The sequence below is a fragment of the Euphorbia lathyris genome, chromosome 3 (genome assembly GCF_963576675.1).
Source record: "Euphorbia lathyris chromosome 3, ddEupLath1.1, whole genome shotgun sequence".
Taxonomy (NCBI): Eukaryota; Viridiplantae; Streptophyta; class Magnoliopsida; order Malpighiales; family Euphorbiaceae; genus Euphorbia; species Euphorbia lathyris.
Genome location: NC_088912.1, coordinates 106848645 through 106857539, shown reverse-complemented (window position 1 = coordinate 106857539; position 8895 = coordinate 106848645). Strand labels below are relative to the sequence as shown.

At 35.6% G+C, this 8895-nt stretch overlaps 1 long non-coding RNA gene across 4 annotated transcripts; it reads left to right on the top strand.

Moving 5' to 3' along the window:
* Nucleotides 1–4709: 4709 nt before the first annotated feature.
* On the top strand, nt 4710–8633 carry LOC136224698 (uncharacterized). Of its 4 annotated transcripts, none has more exons than XR_010686562.1 (10): nt 4710–4959; nt 5036–5143; nt 5219–5386; nt 5491–5558; nt 5779–5893; nt 6848–6912; nt 7013–7350; nt 7496–7710; nt 7795–8228; nt 8315–8633. It is a non-coding gene; the product is annotated as an uncharacterized lncRNA (long non-coding RNA). The 4 variants fall into 4 exon arrangements; XR_010686563.1 differs by having other exon boundaries at nt 6848–7012; nt 7264–7350; XR_010686561.1 differs by having other exon boundaries at nt 6848–7350; nt 7496–7706.
* The last annotated feature ends 262 nt before the right edge of the window (nt 8634–8895 follow it).

Sequence of the window (8895 nt, the reverse complement as noted above, 5' to 3'; positions counted from 1 at the left end):
AGTGGCATGGCCTTTCAAAACTTGACAATTCCCACATCGTTCTATAATATAGGACATATCTCGTCTCATCCTTGGCCAATATTAACGGGAACTCAGGTTTTTTAAGGTTTAATACCTACCAAAGTGTTCTACCAAGACTCATCCATGCAATTTTCGGATCACTATCTCACAGATCAATGTACCCATTAGATATTCGCCATTCCCGATTCAGTATTGACACTCCTTCCAAATGCTCCCAAAATCTGGATCCTCTTGATAGTCTCCTTTGATATGCTCAAAGTCTCCTAGCTCAAGTATTATTATTTTAAGGAGTGCGACCTCCTACTCAAGGCATTCGCCACTTTCTTTTGTTGACCTGACTTACGGATAAGCTTGTAAGGAAACTTGTCCGTGAAGGCAGGCCATCTAGCATGCATAGGTCTTCGAAGCTGTTTTTGACTTCCTAGATACTTGAGGGCTTGGTGGTAGGTGTACAACATGAACTATTTCCCACTGACATAGTGATCCCACGTCTTCAAAGCCTTGACCACCAGTATAAAATTTCTTATCATATGTGGCCCACTTTTGCCTTGAGTCACACAATTTCTCACTAAAGTATGCAATGGGCCTCTTCTCTTGCATAAGTACTCCCCCAACTCCTACGCCACTCACATCACACTATACCTCAAATGGCTTGTCGAAATCCGGGAAAGCTATGACCGGAGCCGTGCTTAACTTCTCCTTAATAAAAAAACAAAGCTACATTTTTGCTCCTCTTCCCACTTAAAGTCTCTTCCTTTTCTCAAACACTCGGTTAACGGTGCCACAGTTACATAGAAATTCCGGATGAACTGCCTATAGAACGTAGCTAACTCGTGGAAGCTTCTAATATCACCAACTTTCTTTGGAGTCGGCCACTACTGGACAACCCTCACATTCTCTTCATCAACCCGGATCCCATCTCGACTTACTACATATCTGAAAAACACTAGGCTCTCCATCACAAAGTCACACTTATTATTTTATTTGTCACCTTTATTTCATCAGATTAAGTGAGAAGAAGGGAAAAGATAAATAAGGAATAATATGTAAAATTATCCATAACATTCAGAGTGATCGAATTTATTGACTAAAATGCTGCAATTTTACCCCTAATATTGTCGGATAAATTGGGTCAATTTGGGAAATAATTCATCAATAGGTCTTCACATTTATGAATCATTATACTTCACATTTGCGTTATTTTATCATTAATTAGTAACAGATCAAAACCATACGAATAGATGTGAACTTTTTCTGAAAAATGTTAAAATTGACCCACAAAGGTTCAAGTCATGGAGCATGATTTGTTGTATGAGTTTTTTTTTAATAAAGGTTAAAATTGACCCTCAAAGTTCACATAAAGGGTCAATTCAATCCAAATCAATCTTTAGATATTAATTCAGTCCTTAAAGTTAGTTTAAAATGTCAAATTAACCCATTATCAAATCATCCCTATATATATATTATATTTTTGATACCTAAAATCTATTTTATACTTAAAAACTATTATATTATACACAACCACAATATGTTTTGGCTTCGACACATCAATGCAGAATATCAAAACACTAATACTTTGTAATCATGAATATTGTAGGAAGTTTATTCTTTTCAATAATACTTTTCCAAATTTTTGGATAATGAAATAATTGTTGAGATTTTTTAGTATTTGATTCAAAGTTTGTTTTTTTGAATTAGCCTAGTTTACTGGGTCTTTAATTTATTAGTGGGATAAATAATAGGGATTTTATTGTTCCTTAAAAATCTGTTTTATTTATCGTATTGTAAGCCTATAAAAAGGCATAAATCTCTATCTTTCATTTTGTACAGAACACAGACATATCCAATAAAATTGTTAGCACCATTTTCTTCTTTTCTTCTGTATTCTTCTCAAAAATCCCAACAATTGGTATCAGAGCCTTAGGGATCTTCAAGGGATCTGTGAGTTTTTTTCTTCTTTGAAAGAAAACCCAACCATGGCTTCCAACCACCAATCAATTCTTTCTCCTCCAATTTTTAATGGCGAAAATTACCAAATTTGGGCTGTCAAAATGAAAGCTCATCTGAGAGGATTGGGTTTATGGCAGTGGGTTGAATCTCATGAAGATGAATTAACAAAGGCTCTAAGAGCTTTATCAATAATTCATGCTGCTGTTTCAGAATCAAAGAAAAAGAGTCGATTCATGAGTATTATGACAAATTGATGGCGGTGGTGAACAAGATTCGGCTGATGGGAGAAGATCTACCAGACAGGTCAATTTGGCATATGATTTTGATGAAGAATTAGCATTTTAATATTGGAGAGAAGTGCTCCAATAATTGAATGTGGGTGAGAAGTGCACCCAGAAGCGGTGAGAAGTGCACCGAGAAGCAATTTGCGGGGAGAAGTGCTCCGATTAGAAGACGATGATGGGAAGTACATCATATGTAAAAAAAAAAAAACTTCGAATCACGAGGGAATGTTGAGATTTTTTAGTTTACTGGGTCTTTAACTTATTAGTGGGATAAATAATAGGGATTTTATTGTTCCTTAAAAATCTGTTTTATTTATTGCATTGTAAGCCTATAAAAAGGCATAAATCTGTATCTTTCATTTTGTGCAGAACACAGACATATCCAATAAAATTGTTAGCACCATTTTCTACTTTTCTTCTGTATTCTTCTCAAAAATCCCAACAATAATAATATTAAGTAATAATATATAGCAAAAATAAAATTTGGATATAGTTTATTTAGGGATAAAGTACCAAAATAGTCCTATAGTTTTTGGAAAAGTATCAATTTAGGCTCCACGTACAAAATAACATCAATATAAGCTTGACGTTTAAAAAATAGTACCTGTAGACGAAGCCTACCTCGATAAGCTTTCACCCACGGAAGGTCCATCATGACTACTATGGTACAATTTGGACTCGAGGTCCACTAGAGAAAACGACTAGCGAGCAAGGCCGGTGGCGGATAAAGAGTCGCCACCCGGATTTTAAGTCCGAGAATGTTACTGAGATTCCTTGAGGGAAACAAGTGGGTTCGAGAAGTTAGGTACACTTGAGGAAGGTTAATATCTCCTCGAAAGGAAATATTAAGCACCCCAAAATCGCCCGGTGAACCCACCACCTCCTACTTAGTATTTTTAAATACAATCACGCTATTAATAACTCTTTTAAGCTTTTTAAATTCGTTTTTAATGTGATTTGTTTGGAAAAAATCATTTTTTCATGTCATATTGCACAATTGTATACAACAGAAAATAAACAAAATATTACAATCCCAAATGCAATGAAATAGGTACAAAATGAAATAAAATTACATCTGGCATTCCTGGGTCTTCAGTCCACACCAAAACAATATTGTCACATACTCATATCCACCAAAATAAAAAGTTAGAAAGAAATAACATAACTATATAATTAATTATGGTGTAAAAATGGACAAATGACTAAACTGTTATTTAGGGACTCAATTGAAAGAAAGTAGAAAACTTTAAATTAAGGACTAAAGTGAATAAAATATAAAGTTCCAAAATAGGGACTAGAATGAATAAAATGAAAAGTTCTAAATTAGGGATTAAAACGAATAAAAAAAAAGGGAAAAGTACACAAATAAACCTTGTGGTTACACCTGTTTTCGAACAACACTCATATGGTTTAAAAGTTTGCAAAATGGTACATTGAGGTTCATTCCGTTAGCAAACACATACCAAATTGACTAACGTTGTTAAAAGTCAAAGGGAAAAAAGTTAGTTTGGTCCTTATATTTATTTATTTTATAAATTAACTCCTTTTATTATCTAATTATCACAAACAAACCCCAAAATAAAAAATAAAAATCAATTATACCATCTTCTCAATCTCTTTAATTTCTTATTTTCTTTGTCACTATTCTCTCTTAGTTTTTCCCTCTCTAAAATCAATTGAACCACCAAACAAACACTTCACCTTATTATCCCCTCTAACAAAACTTTAGTTAGCATCCCAAGATCTTATCTATCTACAGTAAAACCTCTATATAGGAATACACTTGGGACCGGACTATTTGTATAACAATTGGGAGGTTATTCCTATATAGAGGTTGGTATAACAAAGACTCTCAACACTTGGGACCAAACTTTTGTATAACAATTGGGAGGTTATTCTAATAGAGTATTCCTATATAGAGGTTCTACTGTATCTATTCATCTATTAAAGAAAAGAGGATGTAAAAATAATGGCAGTCATAGCTCGTGAATCTAAGGTTCACATACTAATATTCCCATGGTTAGCATTTGGTCACATAAGCCCTTTTGTTCAGCTTGCAAACAAGCTCTCTTCCTATGGACTCTTTCCTTTTAGTTCCAGGAAATATCACTCACATTCAATCATCTCTTTTACTTACACCTTCTGCTCAAATCATCCCTATCTCAATTCCTCCCGACGATGGTCTTCCTCCTAACCTTGACTGTACTGCTCAAATAACTTCTCCAATGGCTGAACTCCTCAAGAAAGCCGTTGATCTTATGCAACCCCCAATGAATTCTCTTTTAATCCAACTCAAACCCCATTTAGTCATTTTTTATCCTCTTGTATATTGGGTTCCCAAAATTGCTTCTGAATTGGGAATCAAAAACCATTGCCACTACAAAAAAAGTGTCCATGGGCTTAATCAAGAAAAGCCCAAAATAAAAACAGGAAAAATCAAATACACAGAAGATTTACCCTGCGCCTCCTTTCTACCCTGCGTCTCCTTTCTCCTCTCGCGTACTTGGCTCGTTCTAGGTCTACCCCGCGTCTCCTTTCTTTCCCCTTCTTTCTGCGCTCGTTCTAGGTCTAGCCCTCTCTCTCCTTTCTTTCCCCCTCTCTCCGTTCTAACAGGCCGGCTGTATAGAGTATAGCAACTGTGAAATCAAATTCCAATCACAGATCCGATCCCGAGGTCACAGTCACTCTGGGTCGTTACCGCCAGGTACGCTTTTCATCTCTACCTCCTTTTTATTTTTGTTCTTGCATGCTTATCTGTAACAATATAATATACATTGTAGAAGCTCAAGTTTGGCGTTGGCAGCCAACTAGCAATCGATGAAATCACCCCGAGGTCTCCGTCATCATGAGTGACCAGATTGAGGTCGATAGACGAAGCGGAGCCATGGGTGAGTTCTTTCTACACCGTTTCTATTGCTTTCCTTTCAATTCAATGAACGAAGTTGATCAAATTTGGTTTTTAGGTCTTTGCCTCATTTAGCGAAGAAGTATGTGCTGGTAATCTTGTACATAAATGGTCTAGTATCCACCAAGACAGTGGAGGAGTGGGTTCTCCATGATGGATCCACCAAGCATACGGTTGCAATTGATCATTTGATTCAGTTGAGAATTTTTACTGAAACTGTGGAAAGGTAGCCTGTTTAATCTATTAGATTCTGATCAATGAAGATTATATGCGCAAAAAGTTGTTCACTGCTATACCGTTTGCTCTTTGCTGAAATTTGAATATTGGCAGGAAGAAGGAAACCAGCTATAGATTAAATCCACATTTCAAATTCACCTCCGAAAGCACATAATAAATGGGTAAGTTGTATATCAAATATCATAACTTGAATGCATTTATTAATTAAGTAGTGGTTGCAATCGAAGAAGAATATGAGATAATTTTTCTTTGTGTATTTCATTGAACTCTTATGCTGCATTTAGAAATTTGACTCAAATCATTGGCAATTTGATAAGTAGAGTTTGAAAACTATCTGATTCGCTTGTACCACTCTCTCATTGGCTGCTATTGTTCAACCAGTGTTTCTTGCTGCAACTTACAAACTCGGGCCAAGCAGAAAAGATTACTAACTTGAGAACTTGTCCAAAAAGATTGGTTGGCCCCCTTATTAAGCTAAAAGCTAAGCGAGACCCTGGTAAGTTATTTAAACTTTTCAAAGCCAATGCTCAGAATAGGCTTGTGCTTGAGAATTGGTTTGCATTTGAAGACTTTGTTTCTGGTTTAGCTCATTGTTTTGAAGGATGTATAGTCATGATTGACATTCTAGCATTACAACTCTTGTTCAGTTTTCTAACAACACTAAAAATATGAGGGTCTGAACATGACATAAAGTTGAAGATCAGTAAGTTTGTTAGCTTCAGCATTCTTAAGTTTTGAATTTACCCTGCATGTGTGATGGTGAGACAGAAGAAGCGTGAGAGACAAAAATCTGTTGTTGCTCTTGTTGGAAGACTGTTGTGATGGTTTTATGGTGTGCTTATGTTCTCCTTTTGATAATTCAATTTATACTTCTTAAAATGATGTTAATTTAAGTAGCTCACTGCCATTTTCATTAATAACCATTCTTGAATTTCTTATATGTATACAATGCCTATGTTAATTTTATTTTTCTGTATGTTGTAAACTTGTTGCCCTAGTTGTTAAACTGAGTTCAAATTTGTTGGGAAAATAATTTTAAGGTTTGATAGGTATGAGTATGACATAGGGACTAATTTGGATCAGTTCATCTTATCTTCTCCTGAAAATTTAAGTGAACCTTTCATTAAAAAACAAGAAATTGAATGCTTTTAACTATGAAAAACTGCAGTGTAAAATATGGTCCTGGCATCCTAGTTCATTGAACATGTTTATATTGAACTTTAGTTTCCATGTTTCTCTTAATAATATACATTATATTTCGCTCGTATGTTAAAATTCTTGTTGTTTGGTGTATTACTACATGTTATGTGACCATTTGAAGTGAAAACCTGATAAACTGGCAAATGTATTATCTTATTTGCTTATGGTTATTTAGTAGATGACACTGTAAAAGATGCTCAGACTAATAACAATAAATTGACTTTCTGTAGTTCTTTTGTTTGCTTTTCAGGCTTCTTCCGATCAATCCAATGTCGATCTTTTCATACCCTTTGTTTTGAGCATTACAGTTTCCATGTACATCACGCTGCCCAGATAATCATTATCATATATGTCCATATGCTTGGCCGACTATATTCCTGTTAATTCCACTCGGTTGGCTGAACTTTTGGTACAGGTTATGACGCCTCATTTTACCTATGCTCTGCAGTTTCTTCAAGAAAAGAACACCAGCATGTGTTGTGTACCTTCTGTATATGAGATCAATTAAAATCTGTCCCATTATTCATCACTTCTCGGAAAGCATATCAGGAGTGATGATAATTCGGTGATTCAGAAAGCAAGAAATGTTCTCTTGGGAGAATGTTAACAGAGTTAATGACAACTTACGTATGGATTTTCACAATAATGAATTAAATGTGTGATTAGGTTTCCGTTTGGAGCTGATTGGGAGCTTCATCCTGTGCATGTCTGCTATGTTCTTGATTTTGTTACCTAGAAGTATTATATGGCCAGGTAACTGCATACTAATGCTTATCTTCAAGCCAAGAACTGCCAGTTTTTAACTACTAAAAATGCATGCTTCTCTATGATTTCATAAACCATCAATAGCTTTACGTATCTGGATTGCAGAAAACTAACTCAATTTTGTGGGATGCAGAAAATGTTGGCTTATTTCTCTCCTATGGATTGTCCCTCAAGGGAGTGCTGTGTTGGGCCATATATATGAGTTGCTTTGTGGAAAATAGGATGGTTTCTGTAGAGAGAATTAAGCAGTTCACTAATATTCCATCTGAAGCTGCATGGAAGCTAGAAGACCGAGTTCCTCCTCCAAGCTGGCCTGACTGTGGAAATGTTGATCTTATAGACTTGTAGGTAAATTTGCCACTATGGTTGGGTATAATTTTGACTCCAAAATCAAGCATTTGTTTTTTAATGCAATGAATTTTTGGCGAACAGGTTAGATATCCTCCAAGCACGCCTTTGGTTCTGAAAGGAATTAGTTTGAGCATTTAAGGAGGAGAAAAGATTGGTGTTGTTGGACGTAAGGGGAGTGGAAAATCAACTCTGATCCAAGTTTCCTTTAGGCTGGTAGAGCCAACAGTAGGAAAAATAATGATTGATGGCATAGACATTTGCAAGCTAGGACTTCATGAGCTTAGGTCTCGGTTTGGAATAATTCCTCAAGAAACTGTGCTTTTTGAAGGAACAATAAGGAGCAACATTGATCCCATTGGACAGTATTCAGATGAGGATATATGGAAGGTAAGAATGCTATGATGTTGCTAATTTTAGATTCAACTTGGTCTAATTTGGGATGAAAACCTTCTTTCATTAACGGTGCCAACTGAAGGATGTAGTGGGTGGCAAACCTGAAAAGCTTGATGCTCCTGGTATGTGCTTTTATCTTATTGAAATGTTTGATTCAACATTCAGCATTAAGGAATTGGAAGCTGATATTTGATTTATATGTATGAAGTGGCTGATAATGGTGAGAATTGGAGTGTGGGTCAAAAGGCGGTTTCTGTGCTTAGGGAGAGTTATGCTAAAGTGAAGCCAAGCTGCGCTTAGGGAGAGTTATGCTAAAGCGAAGCCAGGTGTTGTTTATGGCTGAGGCAACAGCTTCAGTTGTTTATGCTATAAAGTTTCAGTCAATTTATTGTCAATTTATGATTTAAACCTTTCTGACTTCCTCAATTTTCTCTTGGTGTTGCTGATATTTTAATAAATCTGTGGTTGATTCTGATTATGTTGCTGATATTTTTTAACATATAGTCAAACTTGGTCACTTTGCTGAATTCATATTTAGTTAATTATGGTGCCAAGATGAGGTTGATTGTATTGTTATTGACAGGATGTACATTGTAATAACCTGTTTGTTTCCTCAGATTGAGGCTACAATCCCAAAATCATCGATCATGAATTTAGACAGAAATTGCGTCGGTAAAACTGTATTTGGTTCTAAAATTTTAGCGAGAGATTACCGACTGAATTTCAGTCGGTAATTTTTTTTAAACATAAACAGATGCTTGGGGCGGTTTAAACCACGGGTAGGAAAGT